This window comes from Spermophilus citellus (assembly GCF_964194105.1).
Source record: "Spermophilus citellus genome assembly, chromosome: 1".
Taxonomy (NCBI): Eukaryota; Metazoa; Chordata; class Mammalia; order Rodentia; family Sciuridae; genus Spermophilus; species Spermophilus citellus.
This window is the reverse complement of record NC_138182.1, coordinates 288,186,901-288,201,049: the sequence shown is the minus strand read 5'-3', so window position 1 is coordinate 288,201,049 and position 14,149 is coordinate 288,186,901. Positions and strand designations below refer to the sequence as shown.

Genomic DNA, 14,149 nt, shown 5'->3' with positions numbered 1-14,149 from the left:
TGGATCTAGAACAGGAGTGGTGAGGAGAACAGGTGTCAGTGAGTATGACCAGGTGCCTGGATCTAGAGCTGGAGTGGTGAGGAGGACAGGTGACAGTGAGTATGACCAGGTCCCTGGATCTAGAGCAGGAGTGTTGAGGAGGGCAGGTGACAGTGAGTATGACCAGGTGTATGGATCTAGAGCAGGAGTGGTGAGGAGGGCAGGTGTCAGTGAGTATGACCAGGTGCCTGGATCTAGAGCAGGAGTGGTGAGGAGGACAGGTGTCAGTGAGTATGACCAGGTGCCTGGATCTAGAGCAGTAGTGGTGAGGAGGACAGGTGTCAGTGAGTATGACCAGGTGCCTGGATCTAGAGCAGGAGTGGTGAGGAGGACAGGTGTTAGTGAGTATGACCAGGTGCCTGGATCTAGAGCAGGAGTGTTGAGGAGAGCAGGTGACAGTGACTATGACCAGGTCCCTGGATCTAGACCAGGAGTGGTGAGGAGGATGGTGTCAGTGAGTATGACCAGGTGCCTGGATCTAGAGCAGGAGTGGTGAGGAGGACAGGTGTCAGTGAGTATGAGCAGTTGCTTGGATCTAGAGCAGGAGTGTTGAGGAGGGCAGGTGACAGTGAGTATGACCAGGTGCCTGGATCTAGAGCAGGAGTGGTGAGGAGGGTAGGTGTCAGTGAGTATGACCAGGTCCCTGGATCTAGAGCAGGAGTGGTGAGGAGGATGGTGTCAGTGAGTATGACCAGGTGCCTGGATCTAGAGCAGGAGTGGTGAGGAGGGCAGGTGTCAGTGAGTATGACCAGGTGCGTGGATCTAGAGCAGGAGTGGTGAGGAGGGTAGGTGACAGTGACTATGACAACGTGTATGGATCTAGAGCAGGAGTGGTGAGGAGGGCAGGAGTCAGTGAGTATGACCAGGTCCCTGGATCTAGAGCAGGAGTGGTGAGGAGGACAGGTGTCAGTGAATACGACCAGGTGCCTGGATCTAGAGCAGGAGTGGTGAGGAGGATGATGACACTGAGTATGACCAGGTGTATGGATCTAGAGCAGGAGTGTTGAGGAGGATGGGGACACTGAGTATGACCAGGTGCCTGGATCTAGAGCAGCAGTGGTGAGGAGGGCAGGTGTCAGTGAGTATGACCAGGTCCCTGGATCTGGAGCAGGAGTGGTGAGGAGGACAGGTGTCAGTGAATACGACCAGGTGCCTGGATCTAGATCAGGAGTGGAGAGGAGGACGGTGTCAGTGAGTATGACTGGGTGCCTGGATCTAGAGCAGGAGTGGTAAGGAGGATGGTGTCAGTGAGTATGACCAGCTGCCTAGATCTAGAGCAGGAGTGGTGAGGAGGACAGGTGTCAGTGAGTATGACCAGGTGCCTGGATCTAGAGCAGGAGTGGTGAGGAGAACAGGTGACAGTGAGTATGACCAGGTGCCTGGATCTAGAGCAGGAGTGGTGAGGAGGATGGTGTCAGTGAGTATGACCAGGTGCCTGGATCTGGAGCAGGAGTGGTGAGGAGGACAGGTGTCAGTGAGTATGAGCAGTTGCTTGGATCTAGAGCAGGAGTGTTGAGGAGGGCAGGTGACAGTGAGTATGACCAGGTGCCTGGATCTAGAGCAGGAGTGGTGAGGAGGGTAGGTGTCAGTGAGTATGACCAGGTCCCTGGATCTAGAGCAGGAGTGTTGAGGAGGATGGTGTCAGTGAGTATGACCAGGTGCCTGGATCTAGAGCAGGAGTGGTGAGGAGGGCAGGTGTCAGTGAGTATGACCAGGTGCGTGGATCTAGAGCAGGAGTGGTGAGGAGGGCAGGTGTCAGTGAGTATGACCAGGTGCCTGGATCTAGAGCAGGAGTGGTGAGGAGGGCAGGTGACAGTGAGTATGACCAGGTCCCTGGATCTAGAGCAGGAGTGGTGAGGAGGACAGGTGACAGTGAGTATGACCAGGTGCCTGGATCTAGAGCAGGAGTGGTGAGGAGGGTAGGTGTCAGTGACTATGACAACGTGTATGGATCTAGAGCAGGAGTGGTGAGGAGGGCAGGAGTCAGTGAGTATGACCAGGTCCCTGGATCTAGAGCAGGAGTGGTGAGGAGGACAGGTGTCAGTGAATACGACCAGGTGCCTGGATCTAGAGCAGGAGTGGTGAGGAGGATGATGACACTGAGTATGACCAGGTGTATGGATCTAGAGCAGGAGTGTTGAGGAGGATGGGGACACTGAGTATGACCAGGTGCCTGGATCTAGAGCAGGAGTGGTGAGGAGGGCAGGTGACAGTGAGTATGACCAGGTGCCTGGATCTAGAGCAGGAGTGGTGAGGAGGGCAGGTGTCAGTGAGTATGACCAGGTGCCTGGATCTAGAGCAGGAGTGTTGAGGAGGATGGTGCCACTGAGTATGACCAGGTGTGTGGATCTAGAGCAGGAGTGGTGAGGAGGATGGGGACACTGAGTATGACCAGGTGCCTGGATCTAGAGCAGGAGTGGTGAGGAGGATGGTGTCAGTGAGTATGACCAGGTGCCTGGATCTAGAGCAGGAGTGGTGAGGAGGATGGTGTCAGTGAGTATGACCAGGTGCCTGGATCTAGAGCAGGAGTGGTGAGGAGAACAGGTGACAGTGAGTATGACCAGGTGCCTGGATCTAGAGCAGGAGTGGTGAGGAGGGCAGGTGTCAGTGAGTATGACCAGGTGCCTGGATCTAGAGCAGGAGTGGTGAGGAGGATGGTGTCAGTGAGTATGACCAGGTGCCTGGATCTAGAGCAGGAGTGGTGAGGAGGATGGTGACAGTGAGTATGACCAGGTGCCTGGATCTAGAGCAGGAATGGTGAGGAGGACAGGTGACAGTGAGTATGACCAGGTGCGTGGATCTAGAGCAGGAGTGTTGAGGAGGAGGATGACACTGAGTATGATCAGGTGTATGGATCTAGAGCAGGAGTGTTGAGGAGGGCAGGTGACAGTGAGTATGACCAGGTGCCTGGATCTAGAGCAGGAGTGTTGAGGAGGACAGGTGACAGTGAGTATGACCAGGTCCCTGGATCTAGAGCAGGAGTGGTGAGGAGGACAGGTGATAGTGAGTATGACCAGGTCCCTGGATCTAGAGCAGGAGTGGTGAGGAGGGCAGGTGACAGTGAGTATTACCAGGTGTATGGATCTAGAGCAGGAGTGGTGAGGAGGGCAGGTGTCAGTGAGTATGACCAGGTGCCTGGATGTAGAGCAGGAGTGGTGAGGAGGACAGGTGTCAGTGAGTATGACCAGGTGCCTGGATCTAGAGCAGGAGTGGTGAGGAGGACAGGTGACAGTGAGTATGACCAGGTCCCTGGATCTAGAGCAGGAGTGTTGAGGAGGGCAGGTGACAGTGAGTATGACCAGGTGTATGGATCTAGAGCAGGAGTGGTGAGGAGGGCAGGTGTCAGTGAGTATGACCAGGTGCCTGGATCTAGAGCAGGAGTGGTGAGGAGGACAGGTGTCAGTGAGTATGACCAGGTGCCTGGATCTAGAGCAGTAGTGGTGAGGAGGACAGGTGTCAGTGAGTATGACCAGGTGCCTGGATCTAGAGCAGGAGTGGTGAGGAGGACAGGTGTTAGTGAGTATGACCAGGTGCCTGGATCTAGAGCAGGAGTGTTGAGGAGAGCAGGTGACAGTGACTATGACCAGGTCCCTGGATCTAGAGCAGGAGTGGTGAGGAGGATGGTGTCAGTGAGTATGACCAGGTGCCTGGATCTAGAGCAGGAGTGGTGAGGAGGACAGGTGTCAGTGAGTATGACCAGGTGCCTGGATCTAGAGCAGGAGTGGTGAGGAGGGCAGGTGACAGTGAGTATGACCAGGTCCCTGGATCTAGAGCAGGAGTGGTGAGGAGGGTAGGTGTCAGTGAGTATGAGCAGGTGCCTGGATCTAGAGCAGGAGTGGTGAGGAGAACAGGTGACAGTGAGTATGACCAGGTGCCTGGATCTAGAGCAGGAGTGGTGAGGAGAACAGGTGTCAGTGAGTATGACCAGGTGCCTGGATCTAGAGCTGGAGTGGTGAGGAGAATAGGTGACAGTGAGTATGACCAGGTGCCTGGATCTAGAGCAGGAGTGGTGAGGAGAACAGGTGACAGTGAGTATGACCAGGTCCCTGGATCTAGTGCAGGAGTGGTGAGGAGGATGGTGTCAGTGAGTATGACCAGGTACCTGGATCTAGAGCAGGAGTGGTGAGGAGAACAGGTGACAGTGAGTATGACCAGGTCCCTGGATCTAGAGCAGGAGTGGTGAGGAGGATGGAGACACTGAGTATGAGCAGGTGCCTGGATCTAGAGCAGGAGTGGTGAGGAGGACAGGTGTCAGTGAGTATGACCAGGTGCCTGGATCTAGAGCGGGAGTGGTGAGGAGAACAGGTGACAGTGAGTATGACCAGGTGTATGGATCTAGAGCAGGAGTAGTGAGGAGGATGGTGTCAGTGAGTATGACCAGGTGCCTGGATCTAGAGCAGGAGTGGTGAGGAGGACAGGTGTCAGTGAGTATGAGCAGTTGCTTGGATCTAGAGCAGGAGTGTTGAGGAGGGCAGGTGACAGTGAGTATGACCAGGTGCCTGGATCTAGAGCAGGAGTGGTGAGGAGGATGGTGTCAGTGAGTATGACCAGGTACCTGGATCTAGAGCAGGAGTGGTGAGGAGAACAGGTGACAGTGAGTATGACCAGGTCCCTGGATCTAGAGCAGGAGTGGTGAGGAGGACAGGTGACAGTGAGTATGACCAGGTGCCTGGATCTAGAGCAGGAGAGGTGAGGAGGACAGGTATCAGTGAGTATGACCAGGTGCCTGGATCTAGAGCGGGAGTGGTGAGGAGAACAGGTGTCAGTGAGTATGACCAGGTCCCTGGATCTAGAGCAGGAGTGGTGAGGAGGATGGTGTCAGTGAGTATGACCAGGTACCTGGATATAGAGCAGGAGTGGTGAGGAGGACAGGTGTCAGTGAGTATGACCAGGTGCCTGGATCTAGAGCAGGAGTGGTGAGGAGGACAGGTGACAGTGAGTATGACCAGGTCCCTGGATCTAGAGCAGGAGTGGTGAGGAGGACAGGTGTTAGTGAGTATGACCAGGTGCCTGGATCTAGAGCAGGAGTGGTGAGGAGGACAGGTGACAGTGAGTATGACCAGGTGTATGGATCTAGAGCAGGAGTGGTGAGGAGGGCAGGTGACAGTGAGTATGACCAGGTGTATGGATCTAGAGCAGGAGTGGTGAGGAGGGCAGGTGACAGTGAGTATGACCAGGTCCCTGGATCTAGAGCAGGAGTGGTGAGGAGGATGGAGACACTGAGTATGAGCAGGTGCCTGGATGTAGAGCAGGAGTGGTGAGGAGGACAGGTGTCAGTGAGTATGACCAGGTGCCTGGATCTCGAGCAGGAGTGGTGAGGAGAACAGGTGACAGTGAGTATGACCAGGTCCCTGGTCTAGAGCAGGAGTGGTGAGGAGGATGTTGTCAGTGAGTATGACCAGGTACCTGGATCTAGAGCAGGAGTGGTGAGGAGGGCAGGTGACAGTGAGTATGACCAGGTGTATGGATCTAGAGCAGGAGTAGTGAGGAGGACAGGTGTCAGTGAGTATGACCAGGTGCCTGGATCTAGAGCAGGAGTGGTGAGGAGGACAGGTGACAGTGAGTATGACCAGGTGCCTGGATCTAGAGCAGGAGTGGTGAGGAGGACAGGTGTCAGTGAGTATGACCAGGTACCTGGATCTAGAGCAGGAGTAGTGAGGAGGACAGGTGACAGTGAGTATGACCAGGTGCCTGGATCTAGAGCAGGAGTGGTGAGGAGGACAGATGTCAGTGAGTATGACCAGGTGCCTGGATCTAGAGCAGGAGTGGTGAGGAGGACAGGTGTCAGTGAGTATGACCAGGTGCCTGGATCTAGAGCAGGAGTGGTGAGGAGAACAGGTGACAGTGAGTATGACCAGGTCCCTGGATCTAGAGCAGAAGTGGTGAGGAGGATGGTGTCAGTGAGTATGACCAGGTACCTGGATCTAGAGCAGGAGTGGTGAGGAGGACAGGTGTCAGTGAGTATGACCAGGTGCCTGGATCTAGAGCAGGAGTGGTGAGGAGGACAGGTGACAGTGAGTATGACCAGGTGCCTGGATCTAGAGCAGGAGTGGTGAGGAGGATGGTGTCAGTGAGTATGACCAGGTGCCTGGATCTAGAGCAGGAGTGGTGAGGAGGACAGATGTCAGTGAGTATGACCAGGTGCCTGGATCTAGAGCAGGAGTGGTGAGGAGGACAGGTGTCAGTGAGTATGACCAGGTGCCTGGATCTAGAGCAGGAGTGGTGAGGAGAACAGGTGACAGTGAGTATGACCAGGTCCCTGGATCTAGAGCAGAAGTGGTGAGGAGGATGGTGTCAGTGAGTATGACCAGGTGCCTGGATCTAGAGCAGGAGTGGTGAGGAGGACAGGTGTCAGTGAGTATGACCAGGTGCCTGGATCTAGAGCAGGAGTGGTGAGGAGGACAGGTGACAGTGAGTATGACCAGGTCCCTGGATCTAGAGCAGGAGTGGTGAGGAGGACAGGTGTCAGTGAGTATGACCAGGTGCCTGGATCTAGAGCAGGAGTGGTGAGGAGGACATGTGACAGTGAGTATGACCAGGTGCCTGGATCTAGAGCAGGAGTGTTGAGGAGGATGGTGACACTGAGTATGACCAGGTGTATGGATCTAGAGCAGGAGTGGTGAGGAGGGCAGGTGACAGTGAGTATGACCAGGTGCCTGGATCTAGAGCAGGAGTGTTGAGGAGGATGGTGACACTGAGTATGACCAGGTGTATGGATCTAGAGCAGGAGTAGTGAGGAGGACAGGTGACAGTGAGTATGACCAGGTCCCTGGATCTAGAGCAGGAGTGGTGAGGAGGACGGTGACAGTGAATATGACCAGGTACTTGGAAGTACACCAGGAGTGTGCCGTGGCATGGTACCATGACTATGGCCAGTCGTGTGTTTAGGAGCATATTTGGTGAGGCGGGCACGTGTTTTCCATCTAGTCCTTTGCCTAGTAGTGGGCCAAATGTGGAGCGCCTCAGACCTTTGATATTTCGGCTCCCCCAGGGTCCCACTCAGCTCTACCTGGAATGACCCAGCACCTTCAGTGAGCATTTTGTCGTGCGCTGACTGCAGTCAGGCCCCTGCTGGGCTCCTGTGGCCAGCTCTTTTTCTGTGCTGAATCTAGAGCTATGAATGCATGCAGGAAAGCTGTCTGCTGCAGACCCTGAGGGTGGAAAGGCCTTCAGGGTGGGTGGGTCATGAGGGAGCCTCTGGAGCACCCCTGCAGGTGCAAGCCACTCCAGCTCTTCCCAGCTCTGGTCAGGTGGTCCTGGACCCCAAGCAGATTCCCAGGTGCAGCAGGGGTGATGCCCTGTGGCTAGAACCCTCTATAGCTGTTTAGGCATGGCACCCTCCACCACGGCTGGCAGCCAGAGTGGCCCACTCTGGGCTCACTGGGCCTGGGTGGAGACACCTTGCAACCAGATCTGCAGCTGCTTCTCATGGCCAGTCCCAGTGCCCAGGTGAAAATACTCCTAAGGCCGCTTCCGCTACGAATCTGGAAGCCCTGACCCTAGGAGCCAGCCACAGGATGTCACTGGGCTGGAAGGTGCAGACAGGAAGGAGGAAGGGGGAGGGATGAGGGAGGAAGAGTAAGAGGGGGAGAATGGGGAAGGAGGGGGGAGAGGACGGTGGAGGAGAAAGAGGGAGAAGGGAGGACGGGAAGGGGGAGAGGGAGGATGAAAGAGGAAGGGATGAAGGGGAGGATGGAAAAGGAAAGGGAAGAGGAAGGGGATGGAATTGAAGGGGAAGAGGAGGAGGATGGAGGAGGGGAGGAGGGGAGGATGGAGGAGACAGGGGGAGGATGGAGGAGGGGAGGAGGGGAGGAGGGGGATGGAGGAGACAGGGGAGGAGGGGAGGATGAAGAGGAAGAGGGAAGATGGGGAGAAGGGGGAGGATGGAGGAGACAGGGGGAGGATGGAGGAGGGGAGGAGGGGCGGAGGGGGAGGAGGGGGAGGATGGAGGAGACGGGGGAGGAGGGTGAGGAGGGGGATAATGGGAAGAGGAGGAAGATGGACGAGGAGGAGGATGGAGGAGAAAGGGGGAGGAGTGGGAGGATAGAGAAGAAAGGGGGAGGAGTGGGAGGATAGAGAAGAAAGGGGGAGGAGAGGGAGGATGGAGGAGAAAGGGGGAGGAGTGGGAGGATAGAGAAGAAAGGGGGAGGAGTGGGAGGATAGAGAAGAAAGGGGGAGGAGGGGGAGGATGGAGGAGAAAGGGGGAGGAGGGAGGATGGAAGAGGGAGGGGGAGAATGGAAGAGGAAGGGGAGGAGGGGGAAGAGGATGAAAGGTCTAGGAGGAGGGGTAGAGGCAAGGGGAAGCCTCCAGGTTCTGGACAGCAGCGTGCTGGTCAGGGATGGGCCACTGTTGAGTGTTCTTGGGCTCCATTCCGGATGCTGGGAGGGGTGGGTGTGAAGGAGACAGATCCCAGATGCATGCGACAGTCTGCAGACCCCCAAGAGACCCACTGGCTGAGCACAGGACCCACATCCTGACCACCAGCCAGCTGGCCCAGGTTTGAAAGCTCTCTCAGCTAAGGTGGGCTCAGGGACAGCAGGCTGGAATGACCATGGTAGCCTGAACCCCAGAGAAAAGTCACCTACGGGGGCAAGAGAAGCAGCCGGCCCACTGAAGCTCACCTCCCTCCTTCTCCCCAGAGCCCACAGGAGGTGACCCACATCCAATGTCAGGGTAAGGCTTGGCTGTATGGGGTCCAGAAATGTCCCATCATTTGTCACTGCCTGGAGGGAGGGCTTACCCAGGGACAAAGGCGGTCCAGAGCCTGGTCACGCCTTGAGACTGAGCTCACCCCCGCCCCACAGCTCTCTATTCAAGTCCACTTGGGCACAACATGGCCCTTTGGTGATTGTTTATTGTGCTCATGACAGCCCCCATACCCCGCTCTCCCAGACACTCCATGTGAGTGGCCACTCATCTCTGCAGAGACCCCTGTCCCAGGCAGGGAGAGCCCCGCAGTCTGCACACACTGGGCATTTTCTGAATGTGTGTGTCCCTCAGAGCACACAGCACAGAGTCCCAAAGCCCATGTCCACCAGGCAACCGTTCTGACCTGGGGCCATGGGGTGGCCAGGGTTGCCCATGAACACAGTCTGGGCCACTGGTTCAAATAGGTTTCTGGGATTGGACCCCAGGACTGGGCTGCTGCCCTTCAGAGCAACCTGACAGCTGACACCAAACCCAGCGCTGCCCACTGTTCCCAGCTCAGCTGTGACCCCAAGGCAGAGGGAGGGAAGGCTGGGGTCGGGAGGCCTTCCCAGGTTCATGCACTTCCTACTGCCTGGCCCTGGCAGCTGCTGCTGGGATGGAGCTGACCACATGCCCATCCCACTGGCCAACAGTGTCCACCATGAGGTGTCTGCCTGGCCCTGCACACCTGAGCCCTGCTGGAGCTGGCACAGCCCCTCGGAGACATCTGCCCACTTTAGGGATTGGTGCACCACAAAGTCCAGAGAGCCCGAGTGGCATCCCAAAGACCACAGGGCCTGTCCCTCCCGGGGGTGCCCCAGCCAGGTACTGTCCTGGAAGCACAGAGCAACTGCGGGCAGACACCCGGCTGTCGCTGCCTCCACCCTGGGCATCCAGCCTCAGGACACTGAGAAGGAAGATTCTGTTCTTCACAAGTAACGGTTCCTGGGACCCAGAGGGAGCCACAGAAACCAAGTAAGGCTGGAGCGGCAGCCACAGCCAGGCGCCAAGACCCAGGAGCTGGAGGGGCAGGAAGGAGCCTCCTGGGGCCTCCAGAGAAGGGTCAGCCACCACACTGATAGGCTGGGCTGCTGGCCTTCAGGACCGGGGAGAGTGGGCTTCTGACAGGTCAAGCCACACAGCTTCCGCCACTTTGTTGTGCAGCCTCTAGATTCTGAGGCCAGAAGAGGAAGTGCCCCCCCAGAGGTACAGAGAAGGCAAAGGCCCAGAGGCAGGCCAGTTGGAGATCCTCTCAAGGGGCAGGGTGACTGGGACACTCCCACATGACACCTGTCTTCTGACACCCACCTGGCCTCCAGGTGCCGAGTCAGAGGCAGAGAAAGATGGCGTCCAGGCCACTGAGGAGGACACTGAGGGAAGATCCTCCAAGCCAACCTACATTCACATGCAGAGGGGACACCTCTCAGACCCAGAGGCCTTGGAAGACACTGTCTGACGGCCATCAAGCTGCTGTGAGTCTTGTGAAACGCCTCTCATGTTTCTTTCTCAAAGCATCTTGCATCTGGACCTGAAGACCCTAAGTGACGGCCTACAGCTGAGCTGCTGCCAGTCCTGCACAGGGAGGGGGACGTGGACCCACACAGCTTAGCTCCCTCCCAGCACTGAGAGGGGCACAGCTGCTGTATCTAGTGAGCCACCTTCCTGTGGGCTTAAGTCCAGGGCTGCTGGTCACAGAGCTGCACCCTCCTGGGGACCCCTGAGGATGGATCAAAGCCATTCCCAGGAACTGGGGCTCCCTCCCTAAGGAGAGCTGCTGATCTGGGATGCTGATCTGGGATGGGTGGGGGCTGCAGTGGGTAGAGGATGCCCTGGGTGGCAGTGTCCTGGGTCACGGACGGGATTGCCATGGGTGAGAGATGCCCTGGGTGGGTTGACAGGGATTGGGGGTGCTCTGGGTGGGGATGCCCTGGGCGAGGATCCCCTAGGTCATGGCTGGGGTTGCTATGGGTGGGAAATGTCTTGGGTGGAGGGTGAAATGGGTGGGGGATGACTGGGGGATGCCCTGGGTGGGGGGCACTCAGGGCATGGCCTCACCTCTCGCCAGGCTCCCGCCTCCCTGGGTCATGGATGGAAGAGGTCCTGGGTGGGGATGCCCTGGGTGGGGGATGCCCTGGGTGGGGGATGATGGGGGGATGCCCTGGGTGGGGAATGCCCTGGGTGGGAGGTGCCCTGGGTGGGGGTGCCCTGGGTGGGGGATGATGGGGGGATGCTCTGGGTGAGGGATACCCTGGGTGGGGAATGCCTTGGGTGGGGGATGCCTTGGGTGGGGGATGCCCTGGGTGGGGGGTGCCCTGGGACATGGATGGGTTGCCATGGATGGAGAGGCCCTGGGTGAGGTGCCCTGGGTGGGGGATGCTGTGGTTTGGCACTTCGCACTTAGGAGGCTTCTCTCCCCAGGAGAAGCTGAGCACCAGGGAGCGTGCATGGTGGCCGGTTGGTTGGGGCTAGGCATGCTCTGAGTCCCAGATGGGGCTGGGCAGCTCCACCCCTTCCTTCCCAGGAAAGCCTTCTGCTTAAGCAAGGCGTTGGATGGTATGCACTTTCCACCTGCTGGAGGGTGGTGGCCGGGTGGGCACAGCCATGGCGCCTGAGCTAGGCTGGAGGCCTCTGCAATGCTGGGCAGCTATAAATAGGCCTTCTGGAGCAGGCCGCCTCCCCATAAAGCTCTAGATCTGAGCCTCTGCTGGGCTGGGGAGGAGCTGGGAGATGATGGGTGGTTTGAATCTTCTTGATGGAGTTCTTTCCAGGGAGCACTCTCCTCTGGGTAATAGTTGGAGCAGTCATTACTGCAGCATCAGAGGGGAAGCTGGGAGAGGGGACCAGGAGGTGAGTATGGAGGCCAGGGCATGGCCTCGCCTCTGCACCAGGCTCCCGCCACCTCCTTCCCTTCTGCCAACACAGACAGCAGCGCTCAGCCTACCACCTAGCAGTGCCTTTGTGGATGCGGATCTCTGTGGAAATAACGCTCTACAGACCCTTCTCTGTTAGGGACGCTCACACCCTAACACAGCGGCGCCCTGCAGCAACCGAGAGGGGAAGGGCCCCTCCCCTCGCCAAGTGCTTCCAGGATCATGTGATGGGAGAGGGGCTGGCTGGAGCCCACAGCTGCGACACGCGTCTGTGAACCCAGTTCCAGGCTGGGCCAGTGCTGTCTGCGCCACCAAGACACCCCCCCCCCCAGTGGTCCCGGTGCTGTGGGCTCACGTCACCCTGGGGGCCGGGGTAGTCCGGAGGCAGAAGGGGTGTGTGAGAGTGACGCGGGTTCATCAGCACCCCCAGGAACACGCGCACAAAGGACCGATCCCTAGGGTCCGTGACAGCTGGTCTGCTCCTCCCGAAAGACGCCTGAGCGTCGGGGACAGCAGCTTCAGAACAACCCGCCACAAAGGGGCGCGACGCGTCCCCCTCGCCTCCTTTCAAGGTCCTCATTTACATAACCGAAACCGCAGAATAAGGAGCTCTGTCCTCCCCCAAAGGCAGGGCAGAAGCTGGGGCCGTGAAGGCGGCGTCCTGGCAGCCCTCGCCCTCCCGCTGGCCGCGACACGGGTGCGCAGCCTGTGGACAGCCGAGGGCCCGCCGCGTTGGGATCTGCGGAGCTGCTGGCGCTGTCACCTGCAGGGTGGGGACGCTGGCGCCGGGCCTCCGCACCTCCGCACCTCCGCGCGCGAGACCGTGGCCTCGTTTCACACCTCTGCGCCCGAATTTGCCACGGTTCCTTGGCGGCGGCGGCGGTCGGGGATCTGCCGTGGGCGGGCACTGCTCCTGCCGCCGCGCGGGGGGCCTGGAGCGAAGGGCCGCCGTGCGCCCTCGGTCCACCGCGGTGAGCTGACTCAAAGACAGACCACAACGCGCGCTGGGGACCAGTCGCGGACCTGTCCTTGGAGCCGCCGCCCCGCTCGCCCCCCGGAGGAGAAACACGCAGCTCCTGCGGCTGCAGCCCGCCAGGACCCAGCCCGGGGGAGGGTCGCAGGTGGTGCGCACGCGGCCATCGGGGAAATCGCAGATACTCTGTCGCGCGGACCCACCGGACCTGCGCCCCAGGCCTGGCACAGCGCCCACTATGCTCCGGCTTACCTCGGAGATGCAGCCACTGCGGCGCGGCGCCTCCGCGACTCGGCCCTGCGCCTGAAGCCGGAGCGCAGCGCCACCGCCACCGCCCCGGCCCCTCCCGCCGGCTCCGCCCCGGCCCCGCCCCCCGGCCCCGGCCCCGAGCGCACCGCGGCCCCGCCCGGCCCGAGCGCGGCTCACCGAGCAGCGAGGTCGCGATGCCTTACAAGGCCTCCCGCGCAGGCCCCGCCGGCCACCGGCGCCCGCTCGGCTTAGGGCGCGGCTGTCCGCGGAGCGTGGGAACCCGGCGGAGGCCGGGCGGGGGCGCACCTGGCCTTCCGGCTAGAGCGCGCGGCTAGTCCCGGTGGGCGCCGAAGGGGAGAGGCACTGGCAGCGGCTGCGCCCCATGCTTGCAGGCTTGGGCTCTGCTGAGACACAGGCGGCCTCTGGTTACCTGTGTGAGAGCTTGGTCCTGAGACCTCTGCTCACTCCTTTCTGAGGACACCTGCCTGGGGGTCTCCACCCTCGGGATCATGGGTGGGGTGGGGCGAGGAGCGCTCAGCCCTTAGAAGGTTTCGGGGCAGAAGATTCTGGGCTGCGGGGAGCAAGGAAGTGCCTGAGTTCTAGGGTCCCCTTGGTCCTTAAGGCTTTACTACTGTGGCTCTGGTGGACCTGACTGAGTACCCCCGACCCCAGCCATGTTCAGTCTGCTGGCTGCGGTCCCCCGTCTCATGTAGGCTTTGTCCCTTTCTCCTGGCACCAGGACCCTCCCTCCCCCTCTGCCCCTTTCCTGGTTAGAACAGCCCCCTCTTCCAGGCTGCAGGACCCCACCCACCCAAGACATACATCCAGGCTCTGTCCAGTTCCACAAGCACTGGCCCACCCAGCTTCCGTCTCCCTCTCAGATTCCAGCCACCCTGGGAGCACCCAGGAGGAAGTTGAGATCTGACATACCAGCCCATTCATGGGTGAGGGTCTGAGGCTTCAGGAGCCAGGAAGAGCCAGGCTCTTGGGGGCATCTTGTCCCCATCTCAAGCTGCTTCCTCTCTGACCCTCTGGTTTCTTCTGCTCAAAATGGGCCAAAGGTTCACTGCTGGGGAAGGCGGAGCCAAGCCCAGGCCCTCTCTGGCCCTCTCTGAGACTTGGAGCTCTTTCTATTGGGTGGAGGCCTGGTTAGCAACAGTGTCAATCATGGTCTTCCTACTGGTATATCAGCAAAAACAGACCCTTACCTCAAACACAGGTGCTTCCAAAAGCTTTGCCCTACTCCCGACAAAGGCACCGACTTCTCCAAGGAAACTGCAGAGGCGGCAGCAGACTCAGGCAGCAGCTTTCAGGGACCCTTGGGAAGGA

General features: G+C 59.0%; 1 protein-coding gene across 1 annotated transcript in view; it reads right to left on the bottom strand.

Annotated features, from left to right (window-relative positions):
- The window catches only part of TPPP (tubulin polymerization promoting protein), a 35,177-nt gene extending 22,239 nt beyond the window's left edge, over positions 1 to 12,938 (bottom strand). Inside the window, exon 1 of the mRNA XM_081301641.1 lies at positions 12,824 to 12,938. The gene's annotated coding sequence lies outside the window, so the exon portion shown is untranslated. The remainder of the gene's footprint in view (positions 1 to 12,823) is intronic.
- Positions 12,939 to 14,149: the final 1,211 nt, after the last annotated feature.